A 14,990-nucleotide genomic window follows, 5' to 3' on the forward strand; every position below is an offset into this window, starting at 1 on the left:
CAGGTCTCAGGAGCGTCCATCCAACTGGCTTGTGGCCACCCAGCTCCAAAAGGCCATCACTGTTGCCTCCCGATCTTACAAACCCGCCTGGCAAGGGACTCACCTGTGAGCAAGACCCGCTGAGATCAACTGCCTCCGTTGTGGTCCTCCTAGGTCTGGATCCACCACTTCTTTTCACTGTAGCCCAGAAAGGAGTAAGTGCCGGTCCAAGTGAATAACTGCGTCAACAAAGCGTTGCCATGGTGCTGGCGGTGCTCAGTGTTCCAGGATTGGTTGGGGGTTAGGGGCGTGGTCCTTGGTCAAACCTGCGCGGGGCGGGGCGGACGCGTCTGTTCCCTACTGGCGGTGCTGGCCAATAGGACTCCAGCTCGCCCAGTTCAGTGCCCAGCCCAGCCATGCTGGTTCCCAGGTTCCCTTGCTCCCGCTGTAGTGCGCTGTGCCCGCCAATCAGCGAGGCTGCATTGTCTGCGTGGAGGTGAGTCTGGGCGTGAGCTGCGGCACCTCTCTCAGTACCGCGTGGAGCGGGGGCGGTGGAAGGTTTGTACTGCGCGATTCCTGAGCAGGCGAGCTATGGAACCGGCGGGTGGAGGGATGGTCCCTGGCTCAGGATGGAGTCCATGATGTGGCGGTGTTCATGATGTGAAGGGACCGCGATCTTGCTGGGAGTCCGGGAAGGGCACCCGTGGGACCTGCAGCGCCGCTTGAGGGAGCAAGCCGGTGTGCGGGAAGTGGGGCGGGGAGCAGTCCGAGGGGAAGCTGGGGTCGACCATGACCACCAGACCAGTCCGGTGGCCCCCACTCAGCGCTGCTCCTGCCACTGGACTGCAGGACTGTTTTTGTTTGTTTGTTTTTAATTTTAATTTTTATTTACATTTTTTAATACATTCAATCACATTATTTATCTTACAAGGTGACCATTTCAATATATGAACTTTTCTCCCAGGTGGAGTTTTTAAGTGTGCCATCTGCAGACTGAGTAACTCTCATGAGACCTCATTAATCTGATTTCTTGTCATGGCCAGGACTGTAGTGGTGCCAGGCCCATGGTTCCAGGCCCTGAACTGGAGGTGTGCTCCCCACTGACCCCTAGCTGTCCCTGGAGAGACTGCACAGAAATATTTGCTATGATGACTGCACATTCTATTAAGTCTAAAAAATCAAGTACAAGTTATTGAGTTTTACTAAGGTTTTGGGTTGAAAAATTTGGAGGCTTTTCCTTTTAAAAAGTCCTAATTGGAAATTTTATTTTCTGCAAAGTCCTGCTGTTGTCTGAGAAACATTCAGAAGGACTATTTATCCTTGGTGGCTATTCCTACTGTTAAGGCTGTTCTGGACCAAGTCCTGTGCCAGCGGTTCTCAATCAGGGCTGAGTTTTCACCCCCATCCCCAGGTGACATTTGGCAATGTCTGGAGACATTCTTGGTTATCACTGCTAGAGGGAGAGGGTGCTACTAGAAGCTTTCTCATGGGTGGAGGCCAGTGATGTATATAAACATACTAGGAATCACAGGACATTCTCCAAGACGGTGTCCACATTACTGAGGTTGAGGATCCCTGTCCTAGACCATGGCTGTAAGGAGAACGGAGCCCAGCAGGGGGCTAAGGTATTAGGAGAGGTGTAAAGTGCTAGGAGTTTCTCTAGCATGGGGACAGGGAGTCCCATAATAAAACCTTTTGCTGCTAATTTTTGGGTCCCCAGGGAGTATGGCAAGCCCCATCTCTTCAAGGAGGCTTATTTAACTTTCATGACAGTACTACTGAGGTGGGCAGTGTCTCATAGGTCAAGAGAGCTGTAGAGACCTGCAGTTGGCATAATGGCTATGTCACTGGACTCTCATGTAGTCACCACGACTGGTAGCTTAAGTCACGCTGTTCACGTGTGTGTGCGTGCGTGCCCAAGATCCCAAGAGGAGAATGCATTGTGGTGTGAATATCCTCCATTGGGGGTGATTTCTCGTTTTCTGTCTCTCTGTCTCTCTGTCTTTCGTGTGTACACGTGCGCTATAGCAAAAAACTCCTCAAAGAAAAAAAATCTAAAAAAAAAAAAAAAAAAAAAAAACGCCTCAAGAGCTACTACAGTTAGGAAGGAGTGGGGACCAATCTGAATTAAGTCAACCTACCTGTGGTTTACTCATGAGAACCAAGAGCTATAACTGTTCAGATGAAGTGCAGGACTCCTGAGCCTGTTTCTTCCCATGGAAGGGCCGACCCTGTACATTAGACCCCCTAACCTGCTTCTCTAGTCTTGACCACTTCTGTCCAGTTTTATCTCCACACCACAGCCATCTTTTCCCCAAACTAAAACCTTTCACATTTCCTTTTCTTACCCTCAAGATAAGTCCACCATCTTAATCATGGCCTAGAAAGTTGGGAGTTGAATTCAGTACATTTTTGTTAAGAATGTTCAATATATTCATGTCTGAGTAAGATGAGTTACCAGTTGCTATTTTTGGAAAGTACTTGTGAATATGTTTTTCTCTCTTTTCCTATTGTAGAGCACAGGCACCAGGAAGGTTGGAACCATGTTTTATTCACTGCCAAATAACTACAAAATGTTAGTTACTCATGTTCACTAATAAAATTGTATCTTTTTTTTTCCCCTAAGTTTTTTGCCATAGGGTGTTTGCACTCACCAGAGAGAAACAAAGCCAGTGAGAGTGAAAGTGAGAAATCGCCCCAGGAGGGGAGGTGGCAGAGAAGGCAATGCCACAATTCCTTCTCCTCTTGGAATTTTGTGCATGCACACACATGTTCCTGGTGTGGTTTGTAAGCCAATGGGTCCAGGATTCAAACTTTAGTTGATCATAGAGTCCAGTGCCTTAACTACTATCCCTCCTGTAGGCTCCTAGAACTGTATGTTGAGGATAGGATCAGTGAAGTTTCTTTCTATATATGAAGATGTTGAGGGGGCAGTATTTTGCTTGTGTAGAATGGGATCCTTGACCATTGGGTAAAATCACATGTATACTTTTTAATTGTGAAACCAGTAGAAAGTGTATTGAAATGAGTATAATAGGAAGCTTTATGTTTTACTTTAAATCTACAAATGATCAATGTATCAGAGGCAGGGACTCTGGTTTATATCTTTTTTCTGAATCTCCAACAAACATGGTGGATATGCAATAGGCTTTGGTAGTTCTAGCTTAATTAAATTGCAATTTGTGATGAAATAAACCAGTTATGAAAATGTAAAGAATTTACATGCCAGCTAGTGGAAATGAAGTGCTATATTAAACAATGTATTGTAATACAAAATATATCAGTTTTTAAATTGAAAAGGACCTGAAGCACCACCTGGTGGAAATATTTTAAATATGTTGGCTTTGAAAGTGTGCTCTGTCTAAGACCTAGTGGAAAGGAAGGGAATGCATTACACAATAGTTTGTTTTAAAGCATAATGAATCCTTTTTTGCCATCTAGTGGCAATGAGGGAATATAGAGTTGAATATGTTAGTTTTGAAAGCCTAATGGTTTTATACATGGTTATCACCCAGAGAAAATTAGGGAATCTATTACATATACAACTTGTGGATGATTAAACATATTAGTTTTTATATTAAGATGGGCTTTATATTAAGATGTGTTTATTTGTGTGCATTTTTGACTTGTGGTATTTTTTACATATGTTGGCTTGATTGGGACATGACTTTATCATAAATATAGTAGCATCTATAATATAAAATGTTACTGAAAATATATTCTTGACTTAAGCTCTTTGAATACAAAGGTATTGCCTCAAAAAATATGCATTCTCCTATGTTCTTTATTCAATTTACCTGTGTACTCTGTCTCTTGGACATCAAATTTAAAGAGAGAGAGAGAAATCTTTGTATTCATTGGGTAAATCTGTGGCATGAGACAGATGAATTCTGAAGTATGAGTTGTATAACAAAATACAGATTTCTCTCTTATATAAGAATCCAGTGATGACAGTTGTGACAGCCTTCCTTGAAGCTATCCATAGACCTAGGCTACTCCTCATCTTAAGGATGGTTGTCCTAGAGTTGAACTCCAAATAAAGTGGCAGGCCAGTAAGGCTAAGTATAGATATCTGTCTGCTGAAAACCTTGACCTTTCTTTTTCCCATTACTTAGTCCTTTACTCACTCTGTTCTGGTCACTCAGGCCAACCCAGCTGGGCTTCAGAGCCACCTTGTTCACTAGTTCTGTTGGGAACTATTTATATTTCCTTTTCTCTGCCTGGCACATGTGCCCTTTTCTTGATTTTTAAGGTGGTTCGTTCTCAGGGTCATTTATAGAACACTTGTACAACTCTCAGAGGCCACCTAGATTACATCATCTAAGACTGCATCTCAACTACTCTCTATTTCACCCTCAGTACATTTGAGATTAAATCTTTATTGCCTGGGACAGTCATTGTGTGAAATGAATAAATGACTCACTTGTACACTAGAGCAGTAACAGCTGGACCCTATCCTCGGGGAAGTAGAGAATGTCATCTTTGAAGTCACTTCTGTGGTCTGTGGTCGGGTGAAGAGGCAAGCTGAGTCTGTGTTTTACTTTTCTGTCTAAAACTTTCTACTTACCAGTTGTTATTTTTGGAAAGTATTTGTGAATATGTTTTTCTCTCTTTTCCTACTGTAGAGCACAGGCACCAGGAAGGTTGGAACCATGTTTTATTCACTGCCAGCTCTCCAACACTAGAATGGCTCCTTTTAGGACAATCAGCTTGCCTTTGTTAGATGGATGAGTATGAATGAACAATGAACAAATGTAGAGAGAAAAAAAAAAACACAAGAAAGAACGGACTTCATCTGGGTCTTAGAAGATCTGCAGAATTTTCCTTGGTAGGTGGGGGTAGGAGAGGTATTGTAAGCAGGAAGAACACAGATGGTTGAATGTAATGGTCCCATAAACTTGAAAGCACCATGCCCCAAGGAAGCAGCATTCTGAAGTTGTAATTCCATACCATTTTCAGCTTTTCTATGGCTTTGGTCCTTCTTTGAGGAGAATTATACATTGTATGTATATTGTGTTTACTCACAAACACATGCAACAGATAAATTGTATTTCCTGAGAAGATATCTGTTGACCTTGTGTGTGTTGAGGAAAATTGAGATTTTAAAAGTAGCATAAATTATGCGTATTAGAATTTGAATGTGCTGTGGAAGAAATTGGCAGATAAAATTCAACACATCACATATTACTTTGCGTTATTAGAGTTATTCTACTCTTAATAATAAAAGAAGATATGAACTCACAGATTAAAATGGTAACACTCTTCTAGTCTAAGAGTCTATATTTTCAGTAGTGAAATGCACACTTAATGACTATCAGATGCTTGCCACTCAAAGTGTGGTCAAGCAGAATTGGCCCTGGAATAGTTCCTGCACATCTGCAAGGGGGTAAGAAAATCAAGTGAGAGGACAAAGTTAGAACTTTTTGGATATTCAGCAGCATAATTTTATATCTGTTGAATCTAATTTTAAAAACTAGACTTATACTTAATGCAACTAGTTTCTGTTTTTAGTAAGGTACTTTATCTTCATCACATTTTACAAAAGTAAGGGTCTTCGATGTATCAGAAAAGAAAAAGAAAAGCATCTCACCATCTGTTCTTGGGAGAGCCCAGTGTTAATATATGGCCTATGAAGGTTGCTTATATTTTCAAAGTCTGTCATCAGTATGAAAGCCAAGAGTGGCTCTCATTTCTTTGTCTAATACTCAGTGTCTTGAGAATTAGTCCAGCATCTTTGAGGTAGAATGTTGGTGAGGTTGGTTCATATATATTCTAGAGAGTGGCTGTGGGGACATGTTTAAGAGAGAGAGTCTGAGGTGTGGGGACATGCGCTGAGCAAACACCACATGCTCTTTTGGGGTTTGGCAGAACCTTGTAACTTGTCTTTCCTTGACCTTGGCTGCAGACAGAGCAAGGGTGGAAATTGCTAGGGGCGTTCCAACAGACACATCTGATGGACTTCAAGAAACATCTTGACCCTAATTAGTAAAATCCAATCCCTGCTCTGCATCTGAAAGGTTCTTTAGACTTCTCTGGGTGTGGTGGTACACTCCTTATAGAGAAATTCTTTAGCTCCTTCCCCATACCTAACAGTTAGTTCTCTGCATTAAAAAGGAAGATGAGATTTACTCTAGATGGGATTACCACCAAGGGATACACCTTGCCCTGGGTATGACTAATCCCTTATAGATTTGTTAACTGCTTCTCATTGTCTGTAACCTGGCAACTAATCCATGAAGTGTCATGAAACATACATGTGTAATGTCTCCTTGTACTATAAATAAAGACGTCCAGTTCATCTGGGCGGCACAAGTTGCTTGGGCTACCTAGGCTCAGGCTGCCTGTGTCCATTTCTACTCTATCCCTTTGTCTCATTCTTTCCAACTCTGAGGTCCTGGCAAGATGGAGGGCTTTCTCTTTCTCGTCCTCTTTCTCTCCCTCAGCAGCAGCCCTCTGATCATGATTCAGCCAGAGCCAAGCCCTGGGGCGGACGCCGACAAGTGGCCATGGAGTTACTAACAACACAAGTAAATAGAGTTTAGTGTCAATGAATTATCCTTATTTCTTTTCTTTTTTTAAAAAAAGTTTTGATTGTAGACATGTATGCTCACCATGGAGAGTCATAGAGAAAGAAAAGGAGAACTCAACCCCAGGGGATGACCATGCTGTAATCCCATCTCCTCCACTTTCCTTCCGGGATTTTGTGCATGCACGCACACAGGCCAGGCATGATTTTCAACCTAATAGATCCAGGGCTCAAACTGCTGTTGTCCATGTGGGAATCTAGCACTTAACTATCACGCCACCTCCTGGCTTCCAATTTATTGTTCTTGTATAGGCTTTTTTCTCTATAAATTGTGAGTGATGGATTGGCATGTTTTTGTGTGGAGTATATGGCAAAAAACTGGTGTCCTTCACAGCTTTTCTCCTTTCTTTCAGTGTTTTCCTTGAACTAAACTATGAAAGATAAAGTAGATCATTTCATTTGGTGAGAAAGTTGTACAGTAATGAAACAGTACAGTGTACCCACTTAAGCTGGTTCCAGGCAGTATGGGATTGTAATAGCAGAATTAAAATGTGAGTTGGGGACCAACAGGTGGTGTGGTATATAATAAGGTACAGGACTCCCACATGGTTGACCACTTGACCAGGTTCGAGTCCCAGACCTGGCAGCTTGCTTTCCCACTTATTTTTCCTCTCTCTCTGTCTCTGTGTCTTTTTGGTGAGTGTATATCCCTTATAACAAATTAATACAAATAATAATAATAAATAAAATTAAGTAAGTCTTTTCTTAAGTTTTTGCTTTAGTGTGCGTATGCTTACCAGAGAAAGAGACAGAGACTGTGAGAGGGAAATTGATATATCATCCCCCAGGGGGAATGGTCATGTTGCAATCCCTTCTACTTTATTCTCCTCCTGGGATCTTGGGTGTTCACACGGGTACAGTGTGAGTTTAAAGTCACCAGGTTCAGGACTCTAACTGCAGTCCAGTGTGGAAGTCATGTGGGAGTCCAGTGATGTAACTGCTACACCATCTTCTAGTCCCAAAATTAAATAATTCTTAAAAAGCAGAATAAAATGGGAATTGGGAACACTGATTCCTGCCTGACCTCGAACATCTGCCAGTCCTGCTTTCCTTAGGGACAATTTGCTAAGAATCCATTCACCAAAAAAATCTAGGATCTTTCCCACCAATACAAGTCCCAGTATCAAGTGCAGATTTGAAAGGGTTCCTAGAACATGGGTGTACTCTAATGTCTCAGGAACTTTTTCTCAGCCAAACCTAGAGAGAGACCTTGCCCACAGCATTGTGGATGTCTCTGAAGATGTATATATAGTTAAGATAGGCAAGACCAGTGATGGTCAACCAGGATGACTTTGCTTCCCAGGGGAGATGTGACAATATCTGGAGACATTTTTGGTTGCCAATTAGGGAATACTAATGACATCTGGTAGGTAGGGATGCTTCCAAACAGCAAGCACTGTATATGACAGCCTCCAACACCCAAGAATTATTCAGCTTTAAATTTTGTTGGTGCCAACATTAGATTAAAGTAACAAATACACTAAATCAACCAGTGACTAAAAACACTAGAAAGGTCTTTTGCTTCCATAACAGCCTAAGGTAATTCAAGCTGGCCTGGGGTAGAATTGTAGGGTTGATGAAGGAAGTTAGCTTGTGAACATAGCTCTGCTCCACGCAAGTACAGTAGCTGATCACATTCTTTTCATTCCCAGCATATTGTTTCCAAGACCACATTAGGGTCCGTTCATTTCACCACCAGGAACATGGGAATGGTTCAGAGCATATAGAGGAAATAGGTAAAGGAGGAGCTCATGTAGGAGGCTTCTATGGTCCAAATCCAGCAACGGCACACACTTCTCATATTCTGTTGACTATAAATCAGTCATTGGGCACACCTAATTACAGGTAATCTGGAAAATATGGACTAATCTATTATTCAGAAAGAGGAGGATAGAATATTTTGTTGACTTGTTTGCAATCTCTACCCTATTGAGTAACTGCATCACTTCTTTCAGTAGTACAATGAGAGTGATAACATTCCCAGGTGTAGAGTACTTACACCATCTTCTAGTCCCAAAATTAAATAATTCTTAAAAAGCAGAATAAAATGGGAATTGGGAACACTGATTCCTGCCTGACCTCGAACATCTGCCAGTCCTGCTTTCCTTAGGGACAATTTGCTAAGAATCCATTCACCAAAAAAATCTAGGATCTTTCCCACCAATACAAGTCCCAGTATCAAGTGCAGATTTGAAAGGGTTCCTAGAACATGGGTGTACTCTAATGTCTCAGGAACTTTTTCTCAGCCAAACCTAGAGAGAGACCTTGCCCACAGCATTGTGGATGTCTCTGAAGATGTATATATAGTTAAGATAGGCAAGACCAGTGATGGTCAACCAGGATGACTTTGCTTCCCAGGGGAGATGTGACAATATCTGGAGACATTTTTGGTTGCCAATTAGGGAATACTAATGACATCTGGTAGGTAGGGATGCTTCCAAACAGCAAGCACTGTATATGACAGCCTCCAACACCCAAGAATTATTCAGCTTTAAATTTTGTTGGTGCCAACATTAGATTAAAGTAACAAATACACTAAATCAACCAGTGACTAAAAACACTAGAAAGGTCTTTTGCTTCCATAACAGCCTAAGGTAATTCAAGCTGGCCTGGGGTAGAATTGTAGGGTTGATGAAGGAAGTTAGCTTGTGAACATAGCTCTGCTCCACGCAAGTACAGTAGCTGATCACATTCTTTTCATTCCCAGCATATTGTTTCCAAGACCACATTAGGGTCCGTTCATTTCACCACCAGGAACATGGGAATGGTTCAGAGCATATAGAGGAAATAGGTAAAGGAGGAGCTCATGTAGGAGGCTTCTATGGTCCAAATCCAGCAACGGCACACACTTCTCATATTCTGTTGACTATAAATCAGTCATTGGGCACACCTAATTACAGGTAATCTGGAAAATATGGACTAATCTATTATTCAGAAAGAGGAGGATAGAATATTTTGTTGACTTGTTTGCAATCTCTACCCTATTGAGTAACTGCATCACTTCTTTCAGTAGTACAATGAGAGTGATAACATTCCCAGGTGTAGAGTACTTGTGTTTTATGAATTTGTATCCCTTGTGCACTCGTTAACTCATTTAATTTCCAAGTAGCTTAATGGGTTACATCCTGTTATTAACTTTATTTTGCATTTCAAAAAAAACATGAGAGTTTAAATAATTTCTCCAAAGCACACAACAAATAAGTGTTTAGAACCTCTTTATGAACCCAGCGTGTCTAATGCTAAAACCCAATTTCTATTCATTCATCATACCACCATTCCATTTGTTTCTTGAATACTCTAATTGTCATTTCTTCTACTGAATTCAAATCTGCCTTTCTATATCTGTTTGCACTTGCTGGTTATACTTTGGCCATTTGGGAGAACACGCCAATTTTACTTAATATTTCCAACTCAGGGAAATAGAGGCATGGGTGGAAGTCAAAGTGATGGCAGTGGGGGTGAGAAAATGTAGGCACATTTAAGAGATGTGGAATCCACATGAGAAGTCAATAGTCTGCATTTTTTCCCCTAAGGTAACTGTTAACATTCTCTAATCCTTAGAGTATTGAAGACAGAAGGAAAAATTGATTTGTGATGTGAGTGGTTGAGGCAGGTAATGACAATTTCATATTTGAGAATGTGAGCTTGAGGTATTTAGGAAAGGGATATTTGTGTGATTATGTCAGCCAAACTCATGGATTTTAAGTTTTAGACAGAGAGGCGGGCTAGAGATACACATTTGGACCTGATCTTCATAAACATGAGTACTGAACCTATGGTATCAGATATGATTCATGGCAGAGGAGAGTATGAGAAGATAAAATGAAAAGTAGACCATGGTAAGTTCAGTTGTGTTATTGGTTTTAATTTCTTACCCATCTCTGTGTCCACACCTTTGTAGGTTTTGAAGTTCCCTGTGCAAAAAGAGCAAAGTATGAAGCTCATTTTTCCTTAATTATTAATTCTTTGATTTGCTTTGGCCTATAGGTAAGGCAGAAGCATACCGGTTCCAAGATTAAACTTAAGAGGTCTTTCATGACTTCTTGCTTTCTTGTGCTTTTGCCAAGAAGGACATGCCTAGGCTTGCCCTGTTGTCTTAGGTGGACAATGAATGGCAGGTGGAATGGAGCCCAGCCTAGATCAGCCAGTCCCAGAATGTCTGGAGACCAGGAGGTAAATTAATGCCTGTTGTCATTGTTATGGACCTCTGATTGTTGTTGTTATTGTGACACATGAATCCAGAGCTCTTGAGGGAGGCTTGCAGGTATTCATTGAAGATTGTCTCTCTAGGGGCCAGCAGTTGGTGTAATGGCTATGTCACTGGACTCCCATGTAGTTGACTGTGGCTCGAGTCCTGGACCTGTTTGCTTAAACTCACACTAGGCACACGTGTATGCATGCTCAAAATCCCGAGAGAAGAATGGAGGAGAAGGGATTGTGGCATGGCCACTCCCCTGGGGGGTGATTTCTTGCTTTCTGTCTCTCTGTCTCTTTCTGAGGAGCACACATGCCCCATAGCAAAAACCTCTTTAAAAAAAAAAAAAGATTGTCTCCCTAGAAATGGTAGCTGAAGTTGTTAAAGTGTATAGTGTGTATAGTGGCCTTGGTGGAGAATATAGCCTAGGGGTGTGTACATTTCTAATTCTGGAGGAAGAGTGGAAAAGGATGACAAAGAAAAAGGCTGGTGGGAAGAAGGAGAAGGAAGAATAGATTAGGCTTTAGAGTTAGAAAATCTGTGTTTAAATTATTTCTTAACAATTTACTAGTAATGTAACCTTAAGCAGGATAGTTAACCTCTAAGCACCTAAGTCACTTTTCTGACTGGCAAAATGGAGGAAAGAGGATGTACGCTGAATATAATTATGAGGAATAAATATGTACTTAACATAGTATGTGTTAACTCTAATATGATGAGTGCTCAGTTATTGTTAGCTGTTTTCCAAGAAATTCAGTAATTATGACAGCTAATATATTCCATGCATACTCAAAGTCATAAAATTAAAATACCTTTTTACATAAAAAAAAGAATGCATCTCAAAATACTAGATAATGAGGCCAAAGGCTAAGGAGAGGAATAATTAGCTGTTTGATGCGAATAGAGTTTCAGTTTAGGAAAATGAAAAAGTTCTGAAGGGATATGGTGGTAATAATTGCATGGCAGTGTAAATGTACTTAATACCACTGAACTGTACTATGCAAAGGGTTAAAATGGCAAATTTTACCATACATACATATATTTGTATATATATATGAATATATATGAAACAGCCATGTTAGACTCTCAGGAAGCCTCGATGGTGTGTGTCTGGTCATAGACAGTTAACTCTCACAGGAAAATTGTTGGTTTCTGTTGGGTCTTTTAAGTTTGAGGGTGGCCTGGTAATACAGAGGGTCATATGAGCTCTGATTCTACCTCAGAAATTTAGTCTCCAATGACTCTACAACCGTCACCATACCACAAAATGAATATATTGAATTACATCATAAACACTATGTATACCATTTGGATTACCATGAGAAAAAGAGAAAGAGGAAAGTTGAGGGGCTCATGAACGTTCAAAGAAGGCAACAAAGATGATTGGTCTGGAGGCTAATAAGCTCTATCATAAATAGCACCACGTTAAAGGATACAAATGAAAAAGACTATCAAGATGCATGAAAAGAGGAACACCAAACAAAAGAATGACGAAAAGGCTCCACAAGGAGCAGTGCCTGTTTATCTGTTGGACAGAGAAGGCCAGTCCTGAGTATTTTCCAATATGAGTAAACAAAAACAGAAAGAGAAAGCGAGAAAATGAGAAACCCCTCTACCCAAAGTTCGAGCCCAAGGAGAAACATAAGTATTAAAAATGATTTGAACAGGAAAGAGAAAGAAGGAATGAAAGAGGATGGTTACAAAAGTCTGCTTTCTTGGAGATGGCTTTACTAGAAAACCACCTAAATATGAAAGATTCATTAGGTCAATGGGTTTACGTTTCAAGAAGGCCCACATAACACATCCTAAACTGAAAGCCACCTTTTGCCTGCCAATACTTGGTGTAAAGAAGAATCCCTCATCTCCACTACATACAACTTTGGGTGTTATCACCAAAGGTACTGTCATTGAGGTGAAAGTGAGCGGTTGGGCCTTGTGACATAAGGAGGCAAGGTTATTTGGGAGAAATTTCCCCAAGTTACCAACAATCCTGAAAATGACAGATGCATGAATGCTGTCTTCCTGGTTTGATAGCAGTTGCATACATATAACTCCTTGTAATTTTTGAAGATGATATACCAATCTGGAAAACCATCATAACTGATGTTTCTGAAAACAGCCAGTCTTACATTAATCAAAAGACAATTATTTAAATTGTACAAAAACATTAAAGTGGCCTGGTTTTACCAAAAAAAAAAAAAAAAGGAATTTAGTCTCTATTTTCTGTTTTAGAGCTATCAGTAACTTTTCTTTTTAGAGATATTTATTTAATTTTTTTTATTATTATTATTTTAAATTTTGCTATAGAATGTGTGTGCTTACCAGAGATATGAGCGTGAACAAGAGAAAGTGAGAAAGCAAGTCATCAGGTCTGGGACTCAAACCATGGTCAGAGGCCATCACCTTAATCATCATGCCAACTGCTTGCCCCATTATCAGTAAAATTTCATAATTCACATGAGATGTTGAGAGACAGGTAAATTAGTTAGTAATTGGTATGAATCATTTTGCTATAAACATAATTGTTTTAATACTTTTTAGCCAACTTTAGAAATTTGGTGACGATTAGTGAGGGTAGGTTTTGGTTGGTAATAACTAGTGGACCAACTAGTGATATCATAGTTAAAGTGTCTGGATCCCACATGGGTGACTGCATAGTTCAATTCTCAGATTCAGTGGCTTGAGAAACATTCCAGGTGCATGTACGTGTGTACCCATAACCCTCAGAGGAAAGTGGAAGAGAAAAAATTGCAGCAAAGCTATCCCCCCAGGGGTGCCTTTTTGACTTTTTCTCTCTCTGTTCAGTGAGTGCACATGCCCTACAGAAATTTTTTTTAAAGGGGGTACGTTCTTATTTCCTAGTAAATATACAATATGAAGAGACTTCAGCAAGTTTATGGAAAATCAAAATAAAAACCAAGCTGGGAACCAGCAGTTAGCGTAATGGCTATGTCGCTGGACTCCCATGTAGTCAACCGTGGTTCACGTCCTGGACCCGGTGGCTTAAAACTCACGCCGGGTGCATGTGCGTGCATGCCCAAGATCCCGAGAGAAGAATGGAGGAGAAGGGATTGCAGCATGACCACCCCCCCGGGGGGGTGATTTCTCGCTTTCTGTCTCTATGTCTCTCTCTGTCTGTCTGGTGAGCACATGCGCCCTATAGCGAAAACCTCTCCAAAAATAATAATAATAATAAAATAAAATAAAAACCAAGTTTATTTTTATGCAGACCAATTGAAATCCATTTACAGTTTTTTCATAACATGTATTTTCCAAAAAGTGTTTGAAGACCCCTCACATATAAATACTAGTTAAACTGCTAATGTTCCCACACAGCAGTGTGCCTGACACAGAACCTGGGGAGGAATGTGTCATGGAGCTGCTTTTCCTTCCTGATCCACACATTAGGGTATGGTTTAAGAATGACGTCACAAAGCTCTGTGTACTCTTAGTAACCTGTAAATTGATACAATATTTATTTTCAGTTCTATCTCCTGAAACATGGGCCCTGCTTCTAAGGAAAATGTAGTAGGAGTAAGAAGGCAATTTTAGTAGGATTGGGAAGTCAATTATTGAAAGATTGGAAAATCAATTATAGTAGGACTGAGAAGTCAACTCTAGTAGAATTGAGAAGTTAACAGTGCACTATGAGACCATTGAGCTACAAAGGCACAGGAAGCCATCTGTTTCAGGTCCAGGGCAGAAATTTCAAAGGGATTACAACATGCTGCTGCTGAGCTTGTGCACAGCCAGGCCTTGTTAATGCTGTGCACCAAGCAGCCACTGTCACTTAGTTACAATGTGAAATATGAGAAATCTGGGAACATGGGGGATAGTGTGTGGCACTGGGCACCAGGAGACCTGGGAGCTGACAGCGCCTACAATGGTGGGTGCCTCCACACAAGAACACATGCTGCCCAGCACCGACCCAGCTCAGGTTGGAGCACAGTCCCCTACTCTGCCCTTGGTGTATCAGTGTGCACTGCCACACCAGCTTCTTATCAGCCTTTGGAAATGCTAAGCAGCAGTGTATTCCTCCCTTGGTCACAGCAAGGGAAAGTCCTTGTACACAGGTGAACAAGCATCCAGAGTAGGGGAGAAGAGTATGGGTGGTTGCCTTGGGGTGCCCTGGGGCCTTTATGAGTCCTGGAGACCCAGGCTCCAAGGAGAGTAGCCATGAATCCTGCAGAATTTCCACTGTAGGGAGCAGGTGGGGAGGGGACCAGGCAC

At 41.2% G+C, this 14,990-nt stretch overlaps 1 long non-coding RNA gene across 1 annotated transcript in view; it reads left to right on the plus strand.

Annotated features, from left to right (window-relative positions):
* The first annotated feature begins 295 nt into the window (after nt 1–295).
* The window catches only part of LOC102483372 (uncharacterized), a 69,182-nt gene continuing 54,487 nt past the window's right edge, over nt 296–14,990 (plus strand). Inside the window, exon 1 of the long non-coding RNA XR_337312.1 lies at nt 296–475. This is a non-coding gene — a long non-coding RNA (uncharacterized LOC102483372). The remainder of the gene's footprint in view (nt 476–14,990) is intronic.

This window comes from Tupaia chinensis, unplaced genomic scaffold, assembly GCF_000334495.1.
Source record: "Tupaia chinensis unplaced genomic scaffold, TupChi_1.0 Scaffold145280_1, whole genome shotgun sequence".
Classification (NCBI taxonomy): Eukaryota; Metazoa; Chordata; class Mammalia; order Scandentia; family Tupaiidae; genus Tupaia; species Tupaia belangeri.